Raw genomic sequence first — 14,625 nt, 5'->3', positions numbered from 1 at the left:
GCCAATGCCATCTCATTGGCTCTCAACCCTGCACATATCTGCATACAGCTCAGCGTTTAATACCATCATCCCCTCAAAACTAATCAACAAGCTTCAAGACATTAGGTTCAATAACTCCATGTGCAATTGAATCCTCGATTTCCACATCTGCAGACTCCAGTCAGTTCAGATTGGCAACATCTCCTCCACAATCTCCATCAGCGCAGGTACACAACAGGACTGTGTGCTTAGCCCCCTGCTCTACTCGCTTTACACTTATGACAATGTGGCTAAGCACAGCTCCAAAGTCATATTCAAGTTAGTTGATGACACCACTGTCGTAGGCCAAATCAAAAGTGGTGACCAATCAGGATATAAGAGGGAGGTTGAAAATGTGACTGAGCAGTGCCACAGCAACAACCCTGAATCAACATCAGCAAGACCAAGGAGCTGATATTGACTTCAGGAGGAAACCATTGGTCCATGAGCCAGTCAGAGGTGGAGAGGGTCAGCAAATCTTTTTAAATCCCTCAGTGTTAGAATTTCAGAGGACCTGTCCAGGGCCAACATGCAAGTCCAATTACGAAAAAAGCAAGCAGCATCTCTAATTCCTTAGGAGTCTGAGAAGATTTAGCATAACTTCTAAAACGTTAATGAAATTCTGTAGTTGTGTGGTGGAGAGTAAATTGACTGGCTACATCACAGTCTGGTATGGAAACACCAATGCCCTTGAATGGAACATCCTACAAAAAGTAGTGGATACAGCCCAGTCCATCATGGGCAAAGCCCTCCCCACCCCACTGAGCATGTCTACATGAAGCATTGTCACAGGAAACATCATCCACCCTCAAGATCCTCCACCATTCAGATCATGCTCTCTTCTTATTGTTACCACTGAGGTAATACAGAAGCCTGAAGAAGCACACATTTCAGGAACAGCTTGATCCCCTCGCCATCAGATCTCTGAATAGACAATGAATCCTTGAACACTTCCTTTGTATTTTTAATCTCTCTTTTTACACTACTAATTTCTTTATATATTTTTATTATAATTTAAAGTTTTTATTACCAAGTACTGCAATATACTACTGCCGCAAAACACCACATTTCACAACATACGCTGGTGATTCTAAGGAGCGTTTAAAAATGTCATGGTGCTTGCTTGTGAGTTTCACTTCACACCACTTTAATACAAATCAAATAACTGTCAGCTAATCATGATTGACTAATTAATATACAGCAGCCAATAAAAAAGTTGGGTTCAGTAGAGCAGTCATTATGCCACTTGGTGGGTTTTGGTATGAGAAGGCCGAGTCGGTGGTCCAGGTGGACAAAGTGCAAAACAGGAACTTTGGAAAGGCAGATCTGATTGGCTAAACAAGTGGAGATGTTTTGGAGGACATTCATATTATCAGGGAGGAGGTATTTGCAACCTTGTAGCACATTAAGGTGGATAAATCCCCAGGGCCTGACTGAATACATCTTTGAACTTTGTGGGAGGCTAGAGAGGAACTTGCAGAGGCCTTCGTGGAGATATCTGCTTCACTGTTAACCACACTAGTGAAGTTACTAAAGATTGTAAGTTGACTGTTTTTCCATTGCATAAAAAGGGTAACAAGGACAGGCTAGGGAACAACAGGCTGATCAGCCTGACATCAGTAATGGGGAAATTACTAGAGGGAATTCTGAGGGATAGGATCTACCAGCATTGGATAGGCAGAGTCTGTTTAAGTGGGGTCAGTGGAGCTTTGTGCATGGGAAGTTGTGCTTGACGAACCTTTTAGTTTTTTTCTGAAGTAAACAAAAACATACATGATGGATTTTAGTAAGGCATTTGACAAGGTCCCTGATGAAAAGCTGATCTTTGAAGGTTATGCCCAATGGAATCCAGGGAGAGCTAATTAGGTAGATTGAAGAATGGGTTGGAGGTAGGAAGCAGGGAGTGGTGTTTGAAGGTTTTCTCTCAGAATGGAGGCTGGTGACAAGTGGTGTACCACAGGAGTCAGTGTTGACACCGTTGTAATGTTCTTTATGAAAGTAATTTAAATGTGAATGCACAAGGCATGATCGGTAACTTTGCAGATGGCACAAAATGAGGAGGTGGTGTTGATAGTGAAGGTTACCATAGGTTACAGGGGGATCTTGATCAGTTAGGGAAGTGGACTGAGGAGTGGCAAATAGATTTCAATACAGAGAAGTAAGGTCAGACCAGTGTAGGAATAGTACTAGGGAGTGTATGGGAACTGGGGAACTTTGTGGTCAAGTACAGAATTCATTCAAAGCAACGTCACTGGTAGATGGTGGTGAAAAAGATTTGTGCACAGGCCTTCAGGCAGGGTATTGAGCATAGGAACTGAGACATTATGTTGCAGTTATGTATGTCATTGGTGAGACAACACTTGGAGTACTGTCTGCAGTATTAGTCACCCTGTTGTTGGAAAGGTGAAGTTAAAACAGAAAGGAAGTGCACAAAAGATTCCAAGATGCTGGCAGGATTAGAGAGCCCGAGTTGTAGGGGGAGGTGGTCAAGTTAGGTCTGTCTTCCATAGAACATTGGAGAATTAGGGCGTCCGTATAGAAATGTTTAAAATTGCTAGGCTGATGAAGTGGATGGTAACAGTCTTTCTCCGGGGTAGAGGAGTCTAAATGTAGGGGGGCACAGATACGAGGTTGGGTAACAGTTTCCACACAGGGTGGAGAGTATATGGAACAAGTTGCCAATTCCACCTTTTCTACCTCACACCTCCCAACTTCTCGCTTCATTCCCACTCACCCTCCCCTCATCTAGTCTCACCTATCACCTTCTAGCCTTTTACTCCTTCTCACCCTCCACCTTTTTATCTTGGCTTCTTCCTCCTTCCTTTCCGGTCTTGATGGTCCATAATATTACTTATTCCATTCCACAGAAACTCTCTGAGCTCTAAGTTCCTCCAATATTTTGTGGAACTGCAGAATCTCTTGAGTTTATTACTTTGGATAGGTCCATGGAGGGACTGAACTGAGAGGTATATGGAACGAATGCAGGAAATGAGGACTAGCTGGGTGGGCACCATGGTTTACATTAACTTGTTGGGCCAACGGGCTTATATCTGTGCTGTATTGCTCTAATCACAAACAAGAGAAAATTTGCAGATACTGAAAATCCTGCTGAATGGATTTGGCCAGAAACGTCAACTGACAGCCTAGCCTGCTGAGTTCCTTCACCATTTTGTATGCAATGCTGCATTGCTTTAACTCAAGCTTTGGCCCCTTTACTTAGGAAGAACGTGTCTAAGAGGCAATTCAGAAAATAATTTCTTGGTTGGTTTCTGGAGATGAAGCTGGTCATGAGAGCAAAGTTGGTTCAATTTTAATCATTGAATCTTAACAGCAGGGTTTGTCAAGAGCAAAGTAGATGCTGAGTGGGTATTTCTTCTCATGGAGAAATGGGGACACAAGTTTCAGAATGGTAGGTTACCTATTTAAGATAGACAAAAGGAAATTTCTTTTCTCCAAAGAAGTTAAGAAATGGAGACAATTTGTGGGGGATGAATCAATGAACATGTTCAAGGTTGAAATAGGTAAATTTTTGGTCTATTGATGATTCAAGGAGTTGATGAACATTCAGTAAAAGTGCAGCTAAGGTCAAGATCAGTTCTCCCCATAACAAAACCTCTCCAGCTCTGACAACATCCAAAGAAACTTTACCTCAATCCCTTCTAGTGCTAATACATTCTTTCTCCAATATCGTGACCAGAACTTTCTGCCAGGTTCCAGCTGTGGTCAAACAGCTCTACCATTACGTTTCATTTTCTATCCCTTGGCTAATGAAAGCATATATTACTTAATCATTTCTCCATGGGAATTACCCAACATCCTGATAATTATCATCCCTTGTTCAGCACCGCTAAAGTCATAGAACAGTACAGGCCCTTTGGCCCGCAATTTTGTGCTGACCCTTTAACCTACTCCACAATCAGTCTAACCCTTCTCTCTCTCATAGCCCTCCATTTTTCTCATTCCTCAGGTAGGTCTGCAGTAAGCAGATTTATCATTCTTCCAATACACTTCCCTCTTCAAAACATCAAAAGCATTAACTATTAGTCTTGGATCTTTAAGATCTGTACAACTGCAATATAAATCCATCACTTAACAAGTACCAATGCAGACACTGAAATGTTTTCCAACACACTTCTGCCAGAGAATGGACGACATACACACTACCTCCTATTCTGTGTACTTATTGATATGGCATCCATGCCATTCACCCCATCAAGTCAATGCCAACTCGGAGCATTCAACTGGAACTCAGAGTTCCAGTTCATTGCCTTCTTCCTTGTAACCTTTTGATATATTTAACATCAACTCCCAATTCTTCTGACTCACCAACCATAGAGGAAATTTACTGTAGGCAATTAAGCCATTAAGTCTTTAGAAAGTGGGGGGAAATATCTTAAGTAGCCATGAGAAACACATGCAGTGAAAAGGACAACATGCAAACTCAGTACAAATAGCATCAGAGATCAAGAACAAAACCACATTACTGGGGCTGGGCACTGGCAACAAAAGTGACTGTTGTACCACTATGCAAACATTTTTTTTTATTTTGCAAATTTAAATTTGTCAAGTTTATTTTAGAATCAGCATTACACCATCTCTACCAGGATTACTATCAATTTAGTTTAATTTGCCTAATTCATCCAATAGGAGTCAATGAAATTTCAACAGTGGAAGAAACATGATGACCCAACTCATCCCTCTTAGCAGCCATCCAAAAATTTGTGATCAAGGCCCCTTGTTCCGAATTCTTCCAAGATGGGAAATAACTATCTTAAGCAATTTCACCAAAGTACCATTGGTTCCCTTCAACCACAACAGTTGAAGATTTGTGCACAATGAACACTAACTGCACCTTCTCTCTTGTATCCTGAACCAGTGTGGTTAATGTCATTCACCACCACCCTGAACTGATTCCATAACCAATGGGTGGCTCAGCAGCATAGTGGTTAGCACAACCCGGGTTTAATTCCCACCACTGCCTGTAAGGAATTTGTATGTTCTCCCCATGACCTGGGTGCTCCAGTTTCCTCCCACAGTTCAAAGACCTACCGGTTGGTAAGTTAATTGTTCATTGTAAATTGTCCTGTGATAGGCTAGGATTAAATCGGGGATTGCTGAGCAGCATACCTCAAAGGACCAAAAGGGCCTTTTCCTTCCTGGATCTCAATAAGTATTTAGACACACTTTCAATGACCCTACAAGTCACAATCTGTTTTTTTATTTGCACAATTTATCTTTTACACATTGGCTGTTTATAATACAATAGAATTTTTGAACATCTATGTATTTCTTTAATTTCTGAATAAATGCCTGCAAGAAAATGAATCTCAAGGTAGCATATACATACTTTGATAATAAATATTACTTTTGACTTTATAATTAAATATTCTTCTTCCTCAATAAAACTTCTATTTCTCTTTTGGAAGTTTCAGAGCCCATGGATTTAGTAAGAATAAACATCTATGTATCAAACCCAACTCCTTGTCTCTCACTCTTTGCAGTCCAGTCATAATTGCAATCTACTTTAAATAAGCTATCCACATACACAATACAATCCTATAAACGGCTAAACGTCTGACAAGTTTTCCAACAGAACACTCTCAGTTACTTCAGCATCTCTTCTAATCACACAAAGAATAGGGTTTATTGCAAAAATATATATACACTTGTTCATTCTCCAGTGTATCAAACTAGACAAATTAGGCAGGCTCTCACACAACTTAAGTAGCATTAACATTGTTCTAATCTAGCAATACATCCTAACGCTATATTTGTTTCTCTGTGGTACTGCGCACTGCTCATCTGCATTCAACATTGATCATGACCTGAGGTGCCCTGGTCCTGCCCTGCAGCTAGTAGTGGGTATCCCTGTACTTATTGAAACATGCTTGGAATTACTTAGGCTCAAATGCGTCAAGTTATATTTATCCACAGCGAAGGACTTCTGCATTTCATTCAGCACCATACTTTCTGAAGAAGTGCATTCAGAATATTTATTTTTTTCCAGAAGCATTTTGCCGTGTAGCCCAAAATTCACTGACGACGTTTCAAGCGTTGCCTCAAACAAACCTGCATATATAATTGCAGCTGTTCTTTCCAAATTCCTGGTCCTAAGTTGAGCCAAAGCAGCTCGAAAATCCAAATAAAAAAGCATCAAGTGCAATTATACAGTCGAATGAACATCAACTGAAACATTTCGACCATTCTTCACATCAGAAAATGTTTTTTTTTAAATAGAGCAAATGGATAGTTTAAGAAAAAGGGCTCAAGGTTCAGAGGACGTCATCCAAACCCGGAGGTTGGATTACAGTCTTGAATCATTCTTTTCTATTTATAATTATACTGCAGATTTCCGCTCAGCTCATCTGATCAGCAAATCTTTGTTTCTCGATTGTGGCCTGAAAATGTTGACAAATTGTCATTAATTTTTTTTAAGTTTCTCTTTTAAATAATGCTTCTGAAATTTCCCTCAGATTTAATTGCCAAAGGAGAAACATAAACAAATTACATTTACTACCTTTTTAAAAATTGCTAAAGCGCACATAAGCATTATTTCTCAACTGTGGCAAGAATTCATAACCATAGCCAATCTCACTACTAACTCTACCACCAATCATCTCAAAAAGGTAGCATGTGACATTAAGGACCGCCATTACTCCAGACATGTTCTCTTCTCATTGCTAGCACCAAGGAGCTGGCATAGGAGTCTGAAGATGCACACATATTAGGGACACCTTCTTCCCCTCCACCATCAGATTTCCGAATGGACAATGAACCCATGTACACTACCTCACTTTTTTCTTTACTTTATGCTCTCTTTTTGCACTACTTAATTTATTTTTTCAATATTACAATATTTCGTAAGGCAATTTGTTTTTTTATGTATTGGAACACACTGCTGCCACAAAACAACATACTACACGACATATGCCAGTGATTTTAAACCTGATTCTGAATTATCTGCGTTTCCCCTAAGACCATTAGACACAGGAGCAAAATTAGACTATTCAACCTGTAAACCAGGATTTCCCAACCTGGGGTCCACAGACCTTTTGGTTAATGGTAGGGGTCCCTGGCACATTTTCCTCTCAACCCCACTCTGCTGCCTTCTCCCTGTAACCTCTGATGTACTGACTAATCAAAACATCATATTATTTCCCATTAAAACTATCACTAGTAAAATCCTCACCGAATTTTCATCCTTTTACACAAGCCATACCTAACAGATTCTTACAAGGATAATGTCCTCTAATCAAAATGAGCTTGCTTTAAACAAAAAAAAACACTACTGGCAGTAATTTTTGACCTTGTATATCCAAAGTCAGTTCAGCATTGATTACAACAGTTTTGATTATTGGGATATATCCTACTTGATATGACGGTTTGGTAATCAGTAATCTGCCAGAGTTAAGTCAAGTTTGATTCTAAGTGATATCATCCACATAATTTGAGTACCCTCTCACAAATATGGATTTAATTTCTAATTTCAGTATTACTTTTTGCATCTGAGGGAATCCAAACATAAGTGAGAATTCAGTTCTCCAGTGGCTCAGTTTGCAAAAATCAGCAAAAATGGCAAATTTAGAAATCTGACCCGGGGGATGGAAGAGGCAAGTATTCTCACAATATTTAAGTGCTTAGATGAGCACTGGAAACACCATGGTATACTCAGCCAAAGGCTAGTATTGAAAGATGAGATTCTTATTTATAGATGTTTGATAGCCAGCAAACATGGTGATCTGAAGGTCCCATTTCTGCGCTGTGTGACTCAATTAACTCATGAACCGGAGCCATACAGATTGAATTCACATCAGAGACCCAAGGGAGCAGAGAGGCTACAGTAGCTGGCTTGATTAGCCCAGGATGGCAAAATAAAGAATCCTGCTCCTGACGATGGTGTATTGGAAAGTATGACCTGTACATAAACTGCTTGCCAGCAATCTACAGGTGTACCTATTCCTATAGCCATCAATGTGTGGCAATTTAAGCCCAAAGGTTTCATCATGAGGATTAGTAATGGGTTTTCTCGTTTGTTGTTTTTTTTTATTTGTGTAGTCAGAAAATATTAGCTCATTAAAGCCCCCTCACAACTACTTGCAGTTATAACTTATCAAAATTACTAACTTAAAATCGAACTACCAGACATGTCAGGAGTGTGGTGAAATACCTTCGGAAGGCAGGTGAATCAGGTTGAGAGGGACAATAAATCAGCCACAATTGAACCGCAGAGCAGACCTGATGGGTTGAATGGCATAACACTGGCCCTGTATCTTATAGTCTTAATTATTTGGATGAAACTGGAAGACCCAAGAAACCCAGTCTTCCTACTCCCCTAACGATCAATCTCTCCACTATTAACACACCGTGACTGTAACAAATTAAAACATCAGAAAGTGCAAAGGGACTTAGGAGTCCTCGTACAAGACTCCCAGAAGGTTCATTCACCGGTCGAGTCTGTGGTGAAGAAGGCAAATGCAATGTTGGCATTTATTTCAAGGGGAATAGAATATAAAAGCAAGGAGATAATGCTGAGCCTTTATAAGACATTAGTCAAACCACACTTGGAATATTGTCAACAGTTTTGGGTCCCCATATCTCAGAAAGGATATGTTGTCACCGGAGCGAATCCAGAGGAGGTTCACAAGGATGATTCCAGGAATGAAAGGGTTAACATATGAGGAGCGTTTATCAGCTTTGGGCCTGTACTCACTGGAACTTATAAGAATGCACGGAAATCTCTTTGAAACCAACCGAATGATGAAAGGACTAGACAGGGTGGATGTGCAGAAGATGTTTCCTATGAAGGGTGTTTCTAGAACTAGATGGCACAGCCTCAAAATTGAGGGGTGACCTCAAAACAGAGGTAAGGAGGAATTCTTTCAGACAGAGTAGTGAATCTGCTACAGGCTGTAGTGGAGGCCAAGTCCATGATTATAGTGAAAGCAGAAGATGATTGATTCCAAGTTGGTCAGGGAATCAAGGGATATGGTAAGAGGGCAGGTGTATGGGGTTGAATAGGATCCAGGATCAACCATGACAAAATGGCAGAGTGGACTCGATGGACTGAATGGCCTAATTCTGCTCCTGTCTTATGGTCTAACAATACAATGTTACTTGCCAAAGCTGTTTCAACAGTGACCTTTCTGACCAAAAATTAAATGTGCATGGGACTCTGCAAGTTCACATACAAGTAACATTTCTTTGTCATGGACCTAAATCTCAGAGATGGCTACTGATTAGTGAAAAATCTTTCCATTATGTGCTACATCAAGGCACTCCACTCCATCTCTGCAATCCTCTGCCAATGCTCTGTCCCTGATACAGAGCAATGGTTAAATGTTTCTTCACAAGAGGATTGGGTGGTAGTGCGGGTGGGGGGGGGGGGGGGGGGTAAGCCCTGTCAATTATCCTCTTGGGCTTGGCATGATTATTGACCCAAGATCAAAGAGAAGTGAAATAAATAACAAGACAGCAAAAGGGTGGGATATGATATGAACCCAATATGATTTTCACTAACACAGGCAGCAATGGAGTTAAATATCCAGCAAGGGTCAAAAGAATAAATCATTCGTGTAATCAGCTGAAAACACTTATAAGTGTCCATAACTATTCAGGTTGAGGTTTAAGTGTTTAGAAACGGCATGAATAGTACTCAGAACCATGGAATACCCAAAATAAAGCTGAATTTTGGAACCTACCACATAGTATATCTAATGGAACTGCCATTAGATATCTTTTGCTCTGAAAATGCTAAAGTTCTATTCTAAGCAAATGGTGATCGTATTGAATGAAACTTCTGTAACTTTTGTAGCACACACATAAAAGTCCTTGCAGACAACTCTAAATCATATGGTAAGTAAAATTAAAAGGTTTACACCAAGTTAGCACTGATTACTTTTGAGCAAAATTCAAATGTACACTCTTTTCAGCTAAATGCATTACTTTCTAATCAGTCTCATTCCCAAACAAAAGAGTTACAGGATAGGAAGGAGTCAGGGTGTGGGAGAAAGGATAGAAGAGCAATAATTAAAATAGTTTAATTAAAATCGGTTTTGATAAATTCTGAAATACAGAGGTCCTTTCTGCAAATATTTCAGAAGTTTATTCCTCATAACATCTGAAAAAAATAGAATATGCGTTGAGCTGTGGTAACCAGAAGGGCACACAGTTGGAAAATAAACAGAGGAGGCTATGGGGAAGGGAAGGGGTTAGATTAATCCTAGAGTACGTAAAAAGATGAGCACAACATCATGGGCCGAAGGGCCCGTACTGTTGGAGCAGTAAGGTAGGATTTGGCTAGGCATCTCTTGTCTAGATCTGAATGGCCACAATTCTTTCTACATTTATGATTCTATCAAAGTTGGCTCTGATGAACTTGGAATCACAGAGTGATCAAACATTCAAAGTCATAGGCAGATGGCAAATAAAATGATTCAAGATTGCAGATACTTATGGTCAGCGCAGTGACATAGCAGTTGGCAGAGTTGCCTGCCTGTTCAAGACATGATCTTGGGTGTTACAAGTTGACTGTGACCAGCTGGGTTTCCTTGCGCAAACCACAGAACGAGATTGATCAATTAACTGGCTACTGTCAATTAGCCCTCCTGGATGTGGATGAGACATTCAGATTCAGTTATCGCATGCATCTATGTCAAAACAGAGTAAAATGTGTTGTTTGTGATAGACAACCAACACAGTTCAAGGGTGTGCTGGGGTCAGCTCGCAAGTGTCACCGTACATTCTAGCACCAACACAACATGTTCACATTATTCAGCAGAACAACACAAACCAATCAAAGTACGCATACACTACCCTGTGTGTCATAGGATCAGAAGACACAAAGGGTGAGAGACAAGGAGTTAGGTTTGATACTTAGATATTTATTCTTACTGAATCCATGAGCTCAAACTTTCAATTTTATTGAGGGATGTAAAGATATTTTTAATTACATCGAAGTCAAAGTAAAATTTATTACTGAAGTAATACATGTTACCACATAAGATTGTAAGACTATGTGCTACCTTGAGATTCATTTTCTTGCAGGCATTTAAGGAGAAAATAAATACAATAGAATTTATGAAAAACCTATGCATAAACAAAGATTAACTAACAACCAATGTACAAAAGACAAATTTGGCAAAATAATAGAAACAGAAGTAAATAAATAATGCCAAGAACTTAGAGTGCTTGAAATTGAGTCTGGGGGCTGTGGAATCATTTCAGAGTTGAGTGAGTTGTTATCTATGCCGTTCAGGAGCCTGATGGTTGTCAGGAAAGAACTGTTCCTCTAAGCAACAAAACAACACCAAAACAAGCCCCTTTCCCACTGTCCCACCCACCCACACCCAGACAGGCGAGGGGAGATTGTTAGTGAGAATGCAAGAGTAAATAATAGGGATGGTATATTGGACAATTAATGAAATGTAACACGATCAAAATACATGGATCATGGGGGGTGGGGGTGTTTAGAGATGAGAGGGAGGGGATGTGAGAGGGGAAATGTAAAGGAGGCAACACAGAAATGCTTGAAATTCAATGGTTTCCATCCCTCCAGGTGAAAGGTGATTTGAGAGTGTTGTTCCAAAGCAGGACGTTCAGGAAAGACAAGCACACATGCGACCTCAGGATACCAGAAAGCCCTCTACACCCATTGAAGTTCTTCAGGAGCTCATCGTTTCTAACCGCGTTTGTTTTCTGTAGTGTTTTGTTTATGTTTTTATTGTGAATCTGCTTATATGAAGTTATGTCCCTGTGATGCAACCCGACTTCAATCTAAGCTTGTCCTAGTCCTTGTCATAGTGTAGGAAACATAGTAGCCAATTTGGTATTGGGGGCGGGGGCTACTGCACAGGATCATAGTAAGCTGTAGAGTTATAAAATTAGTCAGATCCACCACGGGCACGAGCTTCAGTGGTATCCAAGACATCTTCAAGGAGCAGTGCCTCAGAAAGGTGGATTCTATCATCAAGGACATGGCATCTTCTCATCGTTACTGTTGGAAAGGAGATACAGAAGCCTGAAGACACACACTCAGCAATTCAGGAATAGTTTCTTCCCCTCTGTCATCAGATTTCTAAATGGACATTGAACTCATGAACACTACCACACTACTTTTTTTTTTGCTCTACTTACCTTAATTTAACTATTTAATATACATATACTTACTGTAATTCAGTTTTTTTCTATATTTATCATATATTGTATTGTACTGCTGCTGCAAAGTTAACAAATTTCACAACAAATGCCAATAATATTAAACCTGATCTTGATAGCTCACACAAATAACCAGATAATCTCTTCATCTATTGGTTGAAAGATAAATTTTTGACATTAAACCAACACCCCCTCCAACCAAACAGCAAGTTATGTTACATGTACTTCAGCAGGAAAAAAAGGCTTTATTTTATTTCGAGCTACAGCACAACTCCGCCACGGATGGTCCCAGGCTTGGCTGTGAACAGAGGTTTGGGCATGGGGCTAGCAACCCCATCCCATAAAAACCCAGAGGTACAGAAGCTCCAAAGACCTCATCCCCTGGGAGAGGAAGGATCTTTGAAGATGGGCTGCACCTGGGGACAGCTTGATAGACTGGCCCGGGACAGAAGACTCTGGTATGCTGCTGTCAGCAGCCCATGCCCAAGCTTAAGAAGAAGATATAACATGGTAACAGGCTCTGATGGCCCAATAAGCCTATGCCGCCCAATCTCATCCATGCAATCATACTTCTTTGGAAGGTGAGAGGAAAGTGGAGCACCCTGAGGAAAAAGCCATGCGGTCATAGGGAGAGCATACAAACTCATTACAGAGAGTGGCGAAATGAAACCCAGTTTGCCTGCATAATAATGTTATGCCAACTGCTACATTACCGTGTCACCCCCTAATAACGAGGAAAATTCACTAGCTCCTATTCACTGATAAACACATGCCAACAAGTGCAGTTCCGATAAGTCTTAAGAATAACCATTAGTCTAAACTCACAATTTGTCCCTATAAGGCAAACCAACAGCCATATCATACTGAAATAATGGGGATGGCATGATAGCATAGCACTATTACAGCACCAGTGATCCGGGTTCAATTCCCACTTTGTACATTTTCCCTATGACGAGATGAATTTCCTCCAGGTGCTCCAGTTTCCTCCCATAGTCCAAAGACATCCCGGTTAGTAGATTCAAACAAAAACAAGAGAAAATCTGCAGATGTTGGAAATCCAAAGCAACACACACACAAAATGCTGGAGGAACTCAGCAGGCCACCTATGGGAAAGAGTAAACAGTCGACGTCTCAGGGCGAAACCCTTCATCAGGTTCGTAAGTTAATTGGTCACATGGGTGTAATTGGGCAGATCGAGCTCATTGGGCTGAAAGGATCTGTTGCCGCGCTGTATCTCTAAATTCTGGACTCCAGTCATAAGCAACACCTATTTTAAAGGGTACAAGCATAAAGACAAGTTCACAATTTTACCTTAACTCAATTCTTAATACTTTGATAGGGCTAAGCAAGAATAAGCAGCAGCCCAAACTAGATGATTTTTTCTTCAATTACCTGGGAATCACCATTGGTCAGGTCTGACCAACAACATAAAGCTGAGGCATTAGACTCCAATGCAGTGTATGACAAAGCCACATTTCAGAGAAATGGCTGCACCTACCACATGCAGCATTCTAACACTGACCTATGTTATAACCCAAGGCTCAAAAATCACAGAATTCCCGGTGTTACCAATATACCCGAGTATATTGTCGTTCTTCTCTGCATCTTTTGGCGCATCAGGCGGCAACCTTGCCATTCCTTTAGCATTTGTCTGTTGTTTATGAGGCTGAGTTGCTAACTTGATGCTCAACCCTGCACAGATGGAAAGCATGCAAGGAAACGGCCAGATTCGAACCCGGGACCACTCTCCTTGAAGTCCAGTTGGATGCCACTACACCATCGCTGAGTATATAGGTACTACTTAATCCAGGAGGAATTCACGAGCCATCACTTAGCAATGAAGATTGAACAATGGCCAAGAAAGGAAAGCAGCTGATTCTCAACAGGACACACCATTATTGGCAAGTGTAGAGTATAACAAATATTTATGTACTTTAAGATGTTACTCACTTTGCAGAAACAAAATGTCTACTTAACTTTGGCTATTTATCACTATTAATAAAGAAAAATCAATAGTATACTGCAATTTTGTCTGCCTCATCTATAACCTGGTTACAATTTTTTTGAAGCTCAACTTGAAATCTAGGTAAGATTGTATTCATGAGGAGTGGAAGGAGAAAATATTCTTTTCCCAGAAAAATAAAATCCACAAGTAGTGTAGATTTTATTGCTAGCTGGTCACAATATAAAAAAAAGGATGTTCCTACTCACTATATAAATTTTTAGCCGTAAACACTACTAGGCCCTTCGTTGGTCGGGGTCGACAATGGATATTGCATTATAGCTGTCTATGTGACACGTAAGCCAGGGCAATACAATATGGAGAGCAAGCTGTTGCCCATGGAGCGGGCTCCCCCTCTCCACACAGTCAATGAATACAAAGGAACAGCAGAGACCGCTAAGAGTTTGACACCAGTGACATCGCAAGAGTTGCCAGTCAGCGTTCAACTCAAT

General features: G+C 40.5%; 1 protein-coding gene across 10 annotated transcripts in view; it reads right to left on the bottom strand.

Moving 5' to 3' along the window:
• Positions 1-14,625, bottom strand: part of nf1a (neurofibromin 1a) — a 357,260-nt gene that overhangs the window by 327,675 nt on the left and 14,960 nt on the right. The gene's annotated exons all lie outside the window — the stretch shown is intronic.

The sequence above is a fragment of the Hypanus sabinus genome, chromosome 6 (assembly GCF_030144855.1).
Source record: "Hypanus sabinus isolate sHypSab1 chromosome 6, sHypSab1.hap1, whole genome shotgun sequence".
NCBI lineage: Eukaryota > Metazoa > Chordata > Chondrichthyes > Myliobatiformes > Dasyatidae > Hypanus > Hypanus sabinus.
The sequence above is the reverse complement of the archived record's forward strand: the minus strand, read 5'-3'. Positions and strand labels throughout refer to the sequence as shown.